The sequence below is a fragment of the Lissotriton vulgaris genome, unplaced genomic scaffold, assembly GCF_964263255.1.
Source record: "Lissotriton vulgaris unplaced genomic scaffold, aLisVul1.2 SCAFFOLD_340, whole genome shotgun sequence".
Taxonomy (NCBI): Eukaryota; Metazoa; Chordata; class Amphibia; order Caudata; family Salamandridae; genus Lissotriton; species Lissotriton vulgaris.
In genome coordinates, this window is record NW_028249633.1 from 685,738 (window position 1) to 702,155 (window position 16,418).

At 42.7% G+C, this 16,418-nt stretch overlaps 1 protein-coding gene and 1 pseudogene across 1 annotated transcript in view; one reads left to right on the forward strand and one right to left on the reverse strand.

Annotated features, from left to right (window-relative positions):
- Nucleotides 1-16,418, reverse strand: part of LOC147663514 (verrucotoxin subunit beta-like) — a 463,930-nt gene that overhangs the window by 248,877 nt on the left and 198,635 nt on the right. The window lies entirely within an intron of this gene.
- Nucleotides 12,901-14,061, forward strand: LOC147663515 (zinc finger BED domain-containing protein 6-like; annotated as a pseudogene).

The following is a 16,418-nucleotide window of genomic DNA, read 5'->3' on the forward strand; positions in this document are numbered from 1 at the left end:
GAGACAGTGGACACGAATGAATACATTCGAGTAGAAACTGCCGACACCAGAGTTAGCGAACCTCATAAAATATACGAAATACCATTGCGTATAGAGGGAGATAAGACTAGGAAAATAAGGGGTCTATTTTGGGATAACCTCTCAAAAGGCTATGATATCCTGCTAGCTGAGAAAGATTGGCCCCCAGAGTTTGTCAGGGAGTGCCCTCGTGGCGAAGAAATCATTATGCCTGCCTTCTCGAATCACATTCCGATTCATAAAAAATATACTTATGCAAGGAAATGGGCAGTGGCCCAGGCACCAGCATTATATAAAAACCATGTTGGATGGGATGAGGACTCTCCTCCTCACAAAATCCAGTTGAAAAATCAACCGACTGCACAAAGGCAGTATCCCATTAAGCAAGAAGCTAAAAAACAAGCCAGGGAGATTTTAGATCATCTTGAATATCAGGGGGTGATCGAAACATGCACCTCTCAAATGAACAATCCTTTGTTTCCTGTCTCCAAACCAGACAATTCATATTGTCTAGTTTTGGACTACAGACACCTTAACTCATGTTGCAAAACATTTGCAGTACAAAATTTGCATAGTGCTGCACTAATGAATAACATAGTTCGGAAAAAATATAAAACGACATTAGACATTTCTAATGGTTTCTTTTGTCAAAATATTGCACCCGAACGCAGGTACTTGACCGCTTTCTCAGTAATGGGGTCCCAGAAAAATTTCTGTAGGCTCCCACAGGGGTTCAAGAACAGCCCAGGATTATTTTCAGCAAGAGTAACAGAGTTACTACAAATGTATGTTTATGAGGCATTATCTTATGTCGATGACATCTATCTAACAGATGATGACTTGAATACTCACTTGAAAAGAGTGAACACCATAATACTTGGGTTCACAGCAGAGGGTTACAAATTCAACTTTAAAAAGTCAAGAATTGCCCATCTGACAGTCTTATTTTTAGGATACGAATTATCAAGTGAAGCGAAAAGCCTAGCGGACAACTTCTTAGAGAAGTGCGCTGTACTCCAAGCACCGAAAACGCTGAAGAACTTACAATCGATTCTAGGCTTCCTGAATTTCGGAAGAACTTACATTCTAAATTATGCGGAGAGGGTTAAACCTCTCTACGAACTAATTAAACCTGATTTTAAACCGATCAACTGGACTCAAAAACACACAGAAATTTTGAGATCACTGCAAATAGACATGTTAGCAAAAACAAAATTAGAAACACATGATAACACACGCAATCTTGTAATCCGAGTCATCCCAGGAAGATGTGGATTTACGTACCTGACCTCTAAAGAGGGAGAAAAGGTAACGATTTCTATTAAATCTCACTTGTACACACAAGCAGAAAAAACATTCAGTCACACAGAAAATACTGTCAAAGCAGTGCAAACTGCAATAGCAAATGAACGAGAACTAGCACATGGCAAAAGGATCAATGTCCTCACAGCGGAATCCGCCTTCGAGGCGATATTCAGCCCAGTAAACCTGCCTACAGTGTCACTGGATCTGAAATGGATACAGTGGGTTAATTCTCTTGATGTGGAGGATGTGAAATACTATTTTGCTCCGCAATTCAAAAAACTGAATGATTTAACTTATGAAGAAGAATATCCTCTGCCAATCGAACTTCTGCCTCTCCCACAGTACGCCTGTATAATCTACACAGACAGATTTGTACAGCACTACAACGTAGAAGATAAAACCTACGATGCAGCCTGTGCGATTGTTAAAGGTCGCTGGCTGTGCGGTAAATTCAGACCGAAGATAACAAAAACTGAATCAGTAAGAATCTGTTCGGTTCAGAGAACGGATATCAGATCTTTAAAGATGGCGCTTGAAAATGCAGAACGTGAATTCCCGACACTAATCGTGTACGATCCGCATTATTGCGTCAACTCTTACAATAATAAATTACAGAGCTGGGTTCAACATGGTTTCAAAGATGACACAGGTGCCATAATAAAGCATAAAATGCTTTGGAAACAAGTAGCTCTTTTACAGAAAGAACTACAAAAGACTCAGGTGATACACACTCTGAGTCATCAATGTGAAGGCGTTCACGTTGCAGGGAATTCATTGGCTAATACAGCCACAGCAGAAGCAACTAAACCGGCTTCCGTAACCACAAAAAAGCGTTCAGAAAAATACATAGATGGGGAAATCATGCTGGCAGTAAAAACGTCCTCAAAGGGCGAATGTGCAGCACTACCCGTGAATTATCCACTCAATTATGCATACGTAATTGATGCAAACTCCGTTCCTTTTGCTCGCCCTGGAGTGGGGGATAGAGTGATTCCAAATATGAACAGGAGAAAGTTATTAATAGCAGACGCACACATGGGTGAAGGTCCAAGGCACATTCAGATGAAGGAATCTCTGACTGAATTGCAATCAGTATACTGGTGGCCGGGGATGAGCGTGCAACATCAAATATATGTAAAGAACTGTCCCGACTGTGACAGGGATCGCAGTAATGAACCGGTCCTGCCTATTACCCAGTTACCGTTTGTAGACAGGGTATTGCTGTCTACATGCCATCCAGCGTCCTATTAATCATTTAAGACTAACTTCACTTAAAAAATGTGGCCCCAGCACTCGGCTGACGCCAGAACGGTTATAAAAGATCTGCGAGTCTTTATCGGCACATACGCAATTGCCATGTTCCATTTTGACCAGGGTCCTGCTTTCAGCTCTCGAGCTTATAAGGAGCCCATGGCCAGCATGGGTATTGAATTGCAGTATTTTTGTCCGTCACACCCCGAAGGGAATAGTATGGTAGAAAGAAAAAACCGGGACATAAAGCAATCTATAACTGCAAAGGTATTGGTTCGGGTGATGGGTGGGTCAAACATTTAATAAGTGTCCAGCTTAGTCTAAACAATTTGCCAAGAAATTCTCTAAAAGGTTTCAGCCCGTACGAACTATTGTTCGGAACTAGAATGCACATTCAGGACTTAGATACTCAGGTATCAGTTGTAGAAGATAAGAAAGGAGAATTTGACATCAAAGATCGTTTGGCTGTTTTACAGGACTTGAATGAAACAAGAACAAAGCAACATAAAGTTAAAACAACAGCCAGCTACCACTGACGAGGCACCACCAGCCCCAGCAAGACCTGTCTGTATTCCAAAGATTGGGGATCTAGTCAGAGAAAAAATAGCGGTGAAGAAGGAATTTGGGCCTTCTTACAGAAAAGCAGTACCTGTCTTGGCAATCAACGGAACGAGATCAGTAGTACTACCGCCCCTTGCTGGTAAAAAGGAGAACAGAGTTGTATCAACCGACCTGGTAAAACCACAAGCATGTGGCCTATAATCAACAGTAGGCCCAGTGGACTCCCGAGAAACTACAGAATACCCAAAGTTGCAACAATCCAAGAGGTTCAAACAGAAAGATTAATCACATTTGATAAACCTGCAGTGCACAGAGAGGGACTTTGCAATAATGCCATGGAACTCGTGCCTCTTGAAACACAGATTGAAACAGTTTGTCATGAAACACCAGTCTATGATGATGTGGCATCAGAACGTGCTACCGAAAGACAAATTGAGAATACAATTCCAACAATTGACAGAACTGCCTCTGGCTACTTCATCAATTTCGATAACTTTTCTGAGGATCAAAGCAACCCTGAAGTAACGCCAGAAACAAAGACTTTTAAAGAAAAAGCAACAGAACTCTTTCATGACATCAAAGAAGTATATCTGGATGCACCATTGATTGAGCATTGGATAATCTCAGGGGTACTTATACTCCTACTATGCATAATTTTGGTTTTAATTTTAGGAAAGTTCATTACAGTTCAATGGACACAGCAAGTCAGAACATCAACTTAGTCCTGAAACCACACAAATCATCTCACATGACGAAAAGAGAACTATCAACTGTAAATGTCACAGCAATTCCAATACCCGGCGGGGTAGTATGGGACAAGACTGACTATGAAGTATATGGTCCGGTTGAAATCTTGAATTATCCTCACCAGTTCAAGGTTTCCTTAAGTGACTTTGTAAAACCTAGTACATTCTCTGATGATTGGGATTTTGAAAGTATTAATAATATGATGTCTGATTTAGTGTTGTCAGCAAGATTTACAGAACATGGTTATTTACAAGGTTCATCTAATTATGAACACATGTATTGCTTCTCACATTATGGAGACCACTACTTACATAAATCTGCACAACCTAGAAATGTTTTTAAGTATAACCAATGGGAACATTGTGCTACTCCACCTAAAAGCAGTTCTAAAACATTCTATGAGAAATTCAAGTACTTCTCAGGGTTTAACACAAGTGATGCAGAAACGTTTTATTATAAACTGTTGGATAAAACAGGGACGAAAACAATGTTGACAAATAATACATTGATATATTCAGAAGCATTTTATGAAAAAATGATGATATTTGGTTTTGATTTTTGGAAAAATAATATTGAAACAAAAACAATCTGGGGTACAAAAGATTGGCAGGTACAAGGCCTAGAAGCATTATTTCGAGCCTGCATGATCCCAGAACAAATGATGTTCTTAAATGACACAATTCATCAAACAACTTGTCTTGGCCTAGCTAAGATTAAAGACCTTAACAAACCGTGTATTCCAAAGCCAATACCTGATGATGCAACCACAGATACTGAATTAGACGTATCGCAAATTTTACAGCTAAACAGAACACATCCTGATTGGAAAAAGTGGTTAATCTGGCCTACTGACACAAATAACTGTCAAGATAGATTCCTGAATAAAACACAGGGGTTAGCAATGACCAGACCAGACCCTAGATACTCCCAGAGACAACATCCAGGGATAGTAACAACATACAGTGTAGGGAAGCTGTGCCTTGAATGGCTAGAAGCATCCACACTGGCAGAAATTAAGCAACACTTATCTTTACTTAAATATGGTGCTGATTTGCGCGATTTCATTCTGGGACCATGCAAACAGCTTCAAAAACGTTTCATAGCGGCAAGTGTATATGCGGCATACAACGAGGCTTGGAAAGTCACACAAATTGAAACAGCAGAAAAAATACGAGAAATTGATCGTATTAATTTGGAACAATCACTTTCTGTAGTGGACAATGGGTTAATGACTCTGTCCTCCAGAATATATTCACTTGACAGCATTGTATCATCTGCCATAGATATAATAGACAAAGACTTGCTAATGTTACAGCATGGCCAGTCACAATTGCGTTCTATTGTACAGTTAGGCTGGACGCTGCAAAATCTTCGTTCAGGCTATGTGCCATGGCGTTTAATCAACACAACGTCATTGTTTTCCATCTTTAACCTTACTGATAAACAAATCAGCTTGGCACAAAAAGGAGCAGACTATACAATCCTGAGCATCGAAAAACTTGAGAGATTACTATTGACAATGTCAGAAAGTACTGTCATTGAATGGATAATACACAGGATTATCACAATTCCGATAACTACTTTCCGATTTAGAAAGTGCCTTGAATATATACCGACTGGCCAGTATGAACGTTTGGGTAAAGGGTACATTAAGTCAACATGGAAATTACCATACACACACACATGTTATAGTGACAGCAACAAAAATGTATTTCTTAGTGGTGAAAATTGCAAACATTCACTGAGCGATATACTTTTGTGCCAGGGTATTAATTTACATGGGGCCTGTGAAGGAAATTCAAACAACCTTTCGTGCCACCAGCATGTCACACGTGCAACGCAGATAGAGCCTTTCTTTAAGCAACTCTCGAATGGGAGTTACATTCTAATAACGGATCACAGCTGTTGTGGCCTTTTGCCAGGGAAGGCATATCTCGTACACGTAACTTCCAAGGTCACTTGTAGTATGCAAGCATTGTTTCCAAACGGCCCTGGAGACTCCGAGACTCCCTTATGGCCTTGTCTGAATTTCTCTTCTATACGAATTGATACTTTAAGCAGAATGAAGTCTGTGCTTTCACAGACAACAGTGCCCATCACGTCATCAAAAGAGACGTATGATCTCCTAGTTGCAAGGACAGCTACGGAGATACATGACCTTTTATCAACAAATTGCCCCGTGCATTTCACAGAAATGCTTAGCCAAATTCTTAACATGTCTAGTGCCACAGGCATCCCAGGCGTATTTAAAACGATTTTTACGGGTCTCTTAACACCATTCAGAGCAATTCTGGGAATCATTCCCAATTTTGTCCATTCTGTCTTTGGCGGCATCCCCCTTATTTTGGGACCTGTAGAAGGCATTTTATTTTTGACCCTCCTGCTCCGATATGGCAAGCCAAAACACAGACATGACTCCGGCAGGAATGGAAGAAACAATCCTAGCAATACGCTACCGGGACAGGATAACTAGAGTCCTTGGATTGGCCAGGTTGAGAGATCTAAACATGACCTGGTTCCTTTCATTCAGACCTATATGGCAAACCTGCATCTTACCTGTGCTTCGATGTATGCTATGCGGAGATGAATGCGTGTTAGACACCTGTCTTGCACTTCCATCAGCAGTACCAATGGATATCGATACTTTGCTAAGTCCAGTAACGGCTCACGCATTGTGTTGTCCCCAGCAGCTACCAATCCTGATGACGGCATTCATGGAGACTCCAGTGCTACGAGTAGGTGGTAACAGTGGAGCGAGAAACAAAAGCAACATCACCCAGGTACGACCATCTGTGAGCATTGCTGATCCAGACTTTGATGATAGAAATCATTCTCACACCTGCCAAGTTACAGCGTTATCGAACTTGGTCCAACTGTCACCTGATTTTGTAGACCAGTTCTTTGAGAGCCTGTCTGATATGATGTTCTCCCCTGAACAGAAACAATAATTTTGGAAAAACATTCCGACGCGCAGCGTTTTCATGAACTCTGAATTCGGCCTTCGGTTTTGATCAACAAAAGTACTGGAACTCTATTCCCCCGTTCACCATGAAAAGTTTTTTTTTTATTGAACTTTTTCAAAATATTTACCTTTTTCTGGCACGAAATTCTTTGCTTAAAGTAGACCTATTCATAAAGAACAGAACTTCTATGTTTAGTAGATCTAGAGACAGGATTACCTTACATCAGCCTCTAGCACATTTTACAGCAAAATCCATTTATATGTGATGAAATTATCTCACCCTTCTTTTCTGTATTAAGAGATATTTCATGTGTAATTTTTTCGCATAATCGTTCACTGATTACATATGCTATAATTTTTGAATGATTCCTATGCTTAAAGGCGTACAGTACCGATATTTTCATGTATTTTCAAAATGCACCATTTCAAATGCGAAAATGTATTTTGGGGTGGGCAATGTTACACGTGCATCTTATTGCTCTAGTTTTTAGTAATTTGATGGACATAAATTTGTGGAGTGGGTGTCGTATTCTAATCTAGGACCCCGATCAATGCTATGACCTTATGCCCCTATATCCGCTATAATTCATTCATATCCCTATATTGGCATAAACGATCAAGAGCGATATTCAGAAACTCGTCTCTGGCCTCACACGATCAGAGCCACATTTCAGTATCTCTTCCTCTGCAGCTCATTACAGCAGATGACATGGCAGATGTCACTTTCTTAGATTCCTGGATTAACACTCCGAGTTCTTCAACAAGATAAAACTCAGCAACCTGGGAAATCCCCGCTTGCTATGTTTTGATTAGTAATAGAACTCTAATGAGCACTGAGAGATGATCAATTCCTAGTGACATCTTTATTGACGTCTTATGTCCAAAAACTTACGTCAAACAAGGCACCTTTCAGGTATAAATATTACCAACGTTGCTTTAGCAAACGCTGCCTCAACGACATCAATGATAGCGATTGTGTGGTGAACACAGGAGCAGAACAGCTGTCCCTTGCAGAGCCCAGCAAATGTAAGCTGCCACGGATGCTGCCCCTCCTCCTCCTCAACACGCTGAGAGAGACGCTGTCTTTTCTCCTGCAGAGAAAATCCAGCTCCGGCGTTTCCAGCCTACTCTTGCGAGTGACTGGGATATCGAGTCCTGGAAGGAGATACAAGACCTCCAACATTCTATTCCAGAGGTATGGTGTTGACTAAACCCTTAGAGAGAATTCTTGAAGCAAACCTTGGCAAAACCAACTTAACTTAAACTGCTACTTACTCCCATCCACGTGTTAGGCTTAGGTCAGGTACACTGGGGTAGGCGTAGTTAGAAGCACCAGTTGAGTATGTTAGCCTAATGTATATATGAATGTATATATTTTATTAATTTAAACCATTGTATGGCTAAGAAACCATATCAATGCTTTTACAGTATTATTTCGCAATCCTCATTCTACTGTACGCACTTTTTATATTGACAAGTCTTGCAATTGTGGCAATTCATTTCTCTTGCATGAGAATAAAGACTGTTCAATAAATAATACCTTTTATTTAAAACGCCCGTCTCTCTATTCTCTGCACTTTGGTGAAAGTAATCTGCACCAAACTGACTGAGTAAAATAACTGTGTGTAGCAAACAAGGACCCCCTGATACGGATTGATTTCCTGGGTCAGGGCAAAGAGCAAGTGTGAGTAGATTACCCAGGCAAATTCATGAACCAACTAGCACATGAAAAGTAACTCAATACATATTCAAAAAACGATAATACACTATTGCATGTACATATAAAGATACAAATTTAATAACATGATATTCAATAAAAATGATACATAATTATACACAAAGGATAAAAAGATTTGTAACATTTAAACATATGCATATTTTCAATCTTGTAAATAGTTCATTGATATAAAAGATAGATGGTTTCCTGTTTTTTGTTTTTTCTGTTCAATAAATAATATCTTTTATTGAAAACGCTCGTCTCTCTATTCTCTGCACTTTGGTGAAAGTAATCTGCACAAAACTGACTGAGTAAAATAACTGTCTATTGTTTCACACGACTCTAGAGATTGACTCTTATCTGAGGAGCAAAGTTGTCATGTTTATGCGGTTGTTGGAAAACTGAATACCTTCTTGTCTGTACCAGGGAAGCTGATCACTTCCTACTCAGTCAGGAAAGTTTCCAGTGACCTCTGAGCTAGTTGGTAACAAACCCAATTAAGTTTAGCGTAGTCAGTAGAGACCTGGAAGACCGCACTTCTACGTCTATACTACTGTTTATGTTATTCCAATGCGCAGGGCCTATAGGGAAAATAGGAACTACACTACATTTCATTTGGCTGTTGAGCTGGAAGGATTACTTTTTCTTGCTGCTGGTGGATTTTTGTATTTGAGGACTTTTTGGACTTTGGAGTTTGGATCACTTTTGGACTTGAGATTTTACAAGTAAGTTGGTGTTGTTTGTTTGGGGCATTGCAGTTGAGGCAACTCCAGTTCTAAAACTTTTTTCACATCGTTAACAAAATATATATTGTGGTGGGTAGCTAGCCACAGTATCCAGTAGGCCCATGGTTAGTCATGGGTGCATGATACAACTGTCTCTCTGATTTTTTTTAAATCTTAATTCCCATTTATGTCATGGAATTTTAGCTCACTGTTATATGTTTTTATTTTTATTTTGGGGTGCCTGTAAAGCCTCACTAGCCAGTAGGCCCAGGGGTAGTGAGTGGTGCATGGACCAAGTCTTTCTGTGGGGTGTCTTGAATTTAAACATCATTTAGGGCATGGATGGCATGGGAGTGTGGTGATTTTTGGGGGTGTTGTTGGGGACTGGCCATGTGGGTGGGGGCCATTTTGAGTGCTGGTACAGACAGGGCCTGGCCATGTGTTGGGGGGCAAGGGGCCATTTTGAAGGCAGGCAGTGTTCTCAGGCCTGCACCCATTTTGCCTAGCTTTCATCCATTATGCCCAGGGGTACTCAGTGGTTCATGGGCCTAGTCTTTATGTGGGGTGTCTTGAATTTAAACATCATTGAGGGCATGGATGGCATGGGATTGTGGCGATTTTTATGTGTTTTTCGATTTTTGGGGGTATTGTTGGGGACTGGCCATGTGGGTGGGGGCCATTTTGAGTGCTGGTACAGGCAGGGCCTGGCCATATGCTGGGGGGCAAGGGGCCATTTTGAAGGCAGGCAGTGTTTTCAGGCCTGCACCCATTTTGCCTAGCTTTCATCCATTATGCCCTGGGGTACTCAGTGGTGCATGGGCCTTGTCTTTCTGTGGGGGGTCTTGAATTTAAACATCATTGAGGGCATGGATGGCATGGGATTGTGGTGATTGTTATGTATTTTTTGACTTTTTGGGGTGTATAACTGATGTTCCTCTTTCATTGCTTTTAGGTGCACAAGAGAATCACCAGTGCCAGGAAGAAGTCCTGCAGCGGTGTGTGCAGCACAATGTCACTCGACGTCACGTGTGGCCACAGACAAGACAACTCTGCAACTCGTGCAACTGCGGCCTGCTGTTCTGACATCTGAAGAAGATGGGCCCAAAGAAAGGTGGCCGTAGCGCCTCAGCGAAGAAAGTTGCCAGGGCCACTGCCAGTAAGAAGGAGCAGAAGAAGCAAGTAGCACCACCTACCAAGGAGACGGGTGTGCCCACCGACACCTGTTTTGGGAAAAAAAACTACGCCTGCAGCAGCAGCGGTGTCCACCGGGGACCAAGCTGGAAGCAGCACCTCCGCCTCATTGGGGTCAGTGCCACCACGCCAAGTTAGGTCCAAGCCCATGAGTGCTTCTGCGGCAGCCACTTTGGTTGTTCAATCACCATCGACCAGTGATGTTGGCTCATCACAAGAAAGTACCACCCAATCAACGCCGGGTTTAACTCAGCTGGCGAGTGTTCAACAAGCACAGCCGCAACGACAACCACAAGTGCAACTAGTACAAGCGCAAGTACATGGGCAAGGAGAGGTGCAAGTACATGGGCAAGGAGAGGCGCAAGTCCATGGGCAAGGAGAGGCACAAGTACATGGGTAAGGAGAGGCTCAAGTACATGCACAAGGAGAGGCGCAAGTAGAGGTGCATGGAGAGGTGCCACTAGAGGTTAATGGAGCGGCACAACTGCCTACAATCCTTTTTTTCCAGAAGTAGGGGCACATCAGGAAAATGATATTCAAGTGGAAGAATCATCCGAGGAATCCACTCCTCCTGAGGATGATCCATTGCTTTCCAGATCCCCACGGAGAAAAAGGTTAAGGAGGGCTGCTACTAATACAAGTTCTTCTTCAATCCCCCTTCATTCTGATGACCTTGAACTTGATTGGAACACACTAATGCAGTCTGACAGTGAGGCACACCATGAGCCGACAAAGTTAGCTAAGCCTAAAAGGAAGGTTCCCGCAAGGCTTCTACTTATGGTTGCTAAAGATAAACAAGAAGTGGTGCCTTCTGCTGTTGATGAAGAGTCTGACGATGACCCAGTCATCACAGACGTCACTACAGCCACAGCGGGCTTGCAGCAGACAAACATTTTAACCCTAGCCCGAATGGCTGCTGAGCGGGATGTGGTCAGCGTGGCACTGGTACCACCACCAACGCAGTTAACTACAACACCAACACGACCTCCAGCTTCCATATTTTCTCGTCAGAAGGGCCGGCAGGGACCTCCATCCAGCTCGACCTCCATTACCTCAAGTAGTGGTGCTGTAAGTGAACATCAGAAACAAATTCAGCCACGTCCATCCTCCACTTCATCTGGCATTGAAAGTCAAAGTAGCGCCTCCACCACCTGCAGACTTCTCCAATCCCCAGTTTGGGACTTCTTTACTATTAGCAAAAAGGCGGAAAACATGGTCGTTTGTTCGATTTGTAAAGTATCAGTTAGTCGGGGTAAGCTTGGTACCAACTATGGTACCGGAGGCCAGAGAGGTCATCTCAAAAAACACCACCATATCCAGTGGTATAAGCACCTAAGTGACATTGATGAAGCCAAAACAAAAATAAATCCAAATGTATCCCTTGATATTGCATCTGATGATGATGATGAGAGGCTGATCGTGCAGGGGGAAGTGAAGAAGCGACAGACATTTTTTCTGGTACACCCAGTACCCCTGGCAGCAGCACTGCAGTGGTAGCGCCCACACCCTCTACCCCTGCAACATGTATGAGGCACACTAAGAGTCTGGGCGAGACACCAATGCAAAAAACTAAATCAATGAGCCTAACTGGTTTGAAGTCTGCATCATCATCATCATCACGTAAAACGGTCCAGCGCACCATTAGCAGCATGTTTTGGTCGGATGTGCATTTGAACACAACCACCAAATGGTGCGTCTGTATAACGCAAAGCTGGCTAAAATGCTAGCGCTGGACCTTCTCCCTTTCTCTTTCGTGGAAGGGGTGGCCCAAAGGGAAGGTTCCTAGCCAGTCCTATTCTGCAAAGGTTGCTGTTCCAGCACTACATCAAGATGTGCTGGAGGTGATTGGCGCAGCTATTCTAAAGAGTGCTGTTCACACTATCCACATGACAACAGACATGTGGACCAGTTGCCAAGTCCTTGATTACATGTGCATCACTGCACACCGGGTCTCTTTTGCAGGGGTCGAAAAACAGTTAAAACACAAAGATGTTGACATGGAGGAAGTTTTTCAAGCTACTCGCAAACATGCAACAGTAGGCATGTTTGCCATGGAGAAATCTCACACTGCACCTAACCTTTTGGAGGAGTTTAACAGGAAGGTCAATGAATGGCTGCATCCAAGAAACCGCACAGTTGGTTATGTTTCCACGGATAATGGCAGTAATATAGTTAAGGCCATGGACAACGGTGGCTATTTCAGAGTGCCGTGTTTGGCGCACAGTATTAACATCGTGGTGCAAGCCTTCTTGAAAACAGAAGAGCCAGTCGTCAAAGTACTGACTATCTGCCGAAAAATCTGCACACATTTCAAACATTCTTTTAAGGCCCGGAAGCAGCTGAGGAGCCTTCAATATGAACGTAAACTGCCAGTCAAAGGACTAATCCAGGAGGTGGCAACACGTTGGAACTCAACCTTTCAAATGCTTGAGCGTCTGTCTGAGCAGTGGGAGGTAATACATGAGTTTGTCTTTAAACTGGGTTCTACTCACAAAGACTTGATGCTAGAGTTGGAGGAACGGAAGCTAATTGCAAGCCTGACAGACATGCTTCGTCCTTTTGAGCTCTTCACGCGTGAAGTCAGCAAGGAGGACTGTTCTTTGAGCAAAGCTATCCCATTGTTGCGCATGCTAGAGCACCAACTGAAGGAGCTGTCTTCAACGTTCCGAGATGATGTTGAAAAGCGAGAAGCATATGGTTTGGCGGAGAAGTTATTATGGCGCCTACTTGACAATGAAAGGCTTAAAAAGATACATACAGACCAACATTACATTTGTGCCACTATTCTTGATCCACGGTACAAAAAGGCACTGCCCACCAATACTTTCATTCCTTTTTCTGAAGCAGATGTTTCAAAGTACAAACATTGGCTAGCTGTGTCAGCCACTCGGTTCGAAAAAGACCGTCAGAACCTTCAAGGAGGCAGCACAAGTACAACTGAATGAGCAGGCCATCCGGCGTCAAGTTCCACTTCTCAATCCGTGGCCGAAGGGAGTCACTTTCCCTCACAGCCGTTAACGACACCAGCAACCATATCATCATCCTCACCTGCACCAGGCCACAAACAAATATTGTCGGAAGGGGATTGGCTAACTCAACAAGGGTTAGCTCGGTCCACTGATGAAAAGGTTGCAGATGGTACGCAAAGTGGATCAACCCTGGAGAACCTTGAGTCGGTGGTGCAGGCCTATCTGGATGACCCAACAGAGGTCTGTCATAATGAGAACCAATTTGGATATTGGTATGGGAAAAGCTCTGTATGGCGACAGATCACCAACCTGGCTCTAAATTATTTGTCTTGGCCACTCGCAAGTGTGTCTTCTGAACGTGTTTTCAGTGCTGCTGCTGCCATTGTTACTTCAAAAAGGACCCGCCTTTTGCCCAAAAATGTGGAGAGGTTAACAATAATCAATATGAATCAGCACTTCATACCACCCGATTACAAAATACGTGAATGCACGCAGGAAGAAGAGGACACCGACTTAGGTGACGACGACGGAAGTTCTTCTCGGTCACCAGACCTACTCCCGTCTCAATTCGTAGACTTGGAGGACGAGCTCTGCTTCCCTGACACCGAGGACTGAAAATTACTTCCTTTTTTTCTGTACTTATTCACTTTTATTCCTGTGTGTCTTTCTTTGTTTTGCTACTTTTACCACAACAAAACTCTAATTACCAAATCACAATAAGTCCATAATCAGCACTGTCTTCATCTTATTTTCCTTATTGATTTGAAGGTGCCGCAGTCTGCATTCAGATGTTCACAAGTTCACAACTCAATCATGCTCCTCTATCCTCCTCCTCCAGACTCCCCCTATCCATTTCCCTCAATGCAGATGGATGGATTATGGAGAAAAAACAAACTTTGTCTTCGTAGACGAGTCCCCTCAAGTGGGACTGAAATAACTGACTGACTACATGCTTGCTGATTGTTGACAGACCTACTTTTGAAATTTACAGGAGAGGCTGCCCTGTGGGCCCTCACTTTCTGAAGAAGATGCGGACATAAAGTAGAGCAGGTAATGAATAATGAGAAGATGGCATGCAGTGGACAGCAATGGCTGTCTGTCTCTGTTGAAACCAATTGCTGTTTGTTTTTTGTGAACAGCGCAATTTGCCATGTTTTCAATATACCAGTATTGCTGGTTTTTGGGGTTTATTTGGGGGTGTTCAAGATTTGCGGTGCTGGGTCGGAGGGTCTGGGAGCACTGCTGGCACAGTCTAATTTTGATTGAATTTGTTTTTCAGGAAAAGTGTGAGTTTTTCCGGTTTTGCTTTTTGCCTGTTTAGGGGTCTTATACTTGTTTCCGCCTGGTTTGACAGGTCTGGGGGCATTGCTGGGAAGGTCTAATACCGGATAAAAGTGTTTTGGAGAAAATCGGAGTTGAATTTTTTTTTGCGTTTTTGCTCACTTGCTTATCTTTAGGGTGCGGTTTGGGGGTTCCTGGTGTTTGGGGGTGGGTTTTGGGGTCTGGGAGCACTGCTGGCACAGTCTAATTTTGCTTGCATTTGTTTTTCAGGAAATCCATGGTGGAAAACGGGATTTATGGCCTAGCTGCACAGCGTGTTTGGATAGAATTGAAGGAAGGCCGATTTTAAGTATGAGATTTTCCATTTTTGCTTTTTGCCTGTTTGGGGGTATTCTGCTTTTTTGCGGGTGGGTTGGCGGGTCTTGGGGCATTGCTGGGAAGGTCTAATACCGGATAAAAGTGGTTTGGAGAAAATCCACGCTGAAAAGCGTTTTGGCACTTTTTTTAACTTAGGGCTCGTTAGGGTTAGCTGCAGTACTGCATGTGTTTGAAAGTGTTCTAGATTTTTGCAACTGGGTTCTGGGGTCTTAGAGCACTCGTGGGAATGTGTAATTTTGGTTGCAAGTGGTTTGATGAAAATCCATGGTGGAAAAAGGGGGATTTGGCCTAGTTAAAGAAAGCGTTTGCCACTATTCTTAATTTAGGGCTCTTTAGGGTTAGCAGTATTGTATTGCATGTGTTTGGGCGGGGGTTCGAGATTTTTACGACTGGGTGGGGTCTTGGAACACTTGTTGGAATGTCTAATTTTGATTGCAAGTGGTTTGAAGAAAATCCATGGTGGAAAAGGGGGGTTTTGGCCATACTTTCTGAGTGCGTTTTGCCACGATTTGAAATAAGGCCTCTGCGAGGTAGCAGTAGTATTTTGCACGTTTTTGGGAGGGTAATGAGGGGTGTTCTAGATTTTGGGGATTGTCGTCTCTGAAAGTGACAGTATAATTTTTGCACTACACAGCGTGCCTTATATATTTTTTTCTCCGAGGTGTCTTTAACACTTACTGTTGTGTTTTTCCATCATCAATTACAGGCAGGCTTTTACCCTGTGCCATCGATGTACTACTCAGGCTTACAATTAGCGATCCGCAAATCCGCATCAGGCAGGCAGTGGACAGTCAGTGTGTCTGGTCACCAAGATTAATCGACGGAGCATCCAATGGAATGAAGGAGTACCGCGAATAAGAGGAATGGCTGGATATATCAACTTCACAAATTCAACGGGACAACTACAAAAAACAGTAACAGTATCCAAAATTCTCCCTATCTTTTAAATGATATTCTTGTGTACTTGAACTTTCTTCTACGAGTGTGACTCTGTGCGTTTGTTTGATCTCTGCTTCAAATTCATCCCTCCAGCTATTTGACACGTCTTTGCTATGTTTAACACTAATTTAATGTTCTAAGTGTTTATTCTCTGAGGGCAGAGAGGCAAGTGAAATTGCGTAATGACTGCAGCCCTGTACTGCCAACTTGTTCCTTCGTAGTTACTAGTAAGTTGCAGTAAGTAGTAGTACTACTTTTCAGTAAGCTAACCATCCATTTAGTAAACAACTTCTGGCATGCAGTAGTGCACTTCCTTTATGTCCCTTTAAAGGTTTATGAATATCTTCAAATCCAAAGATTTGTTTCTCTTCATT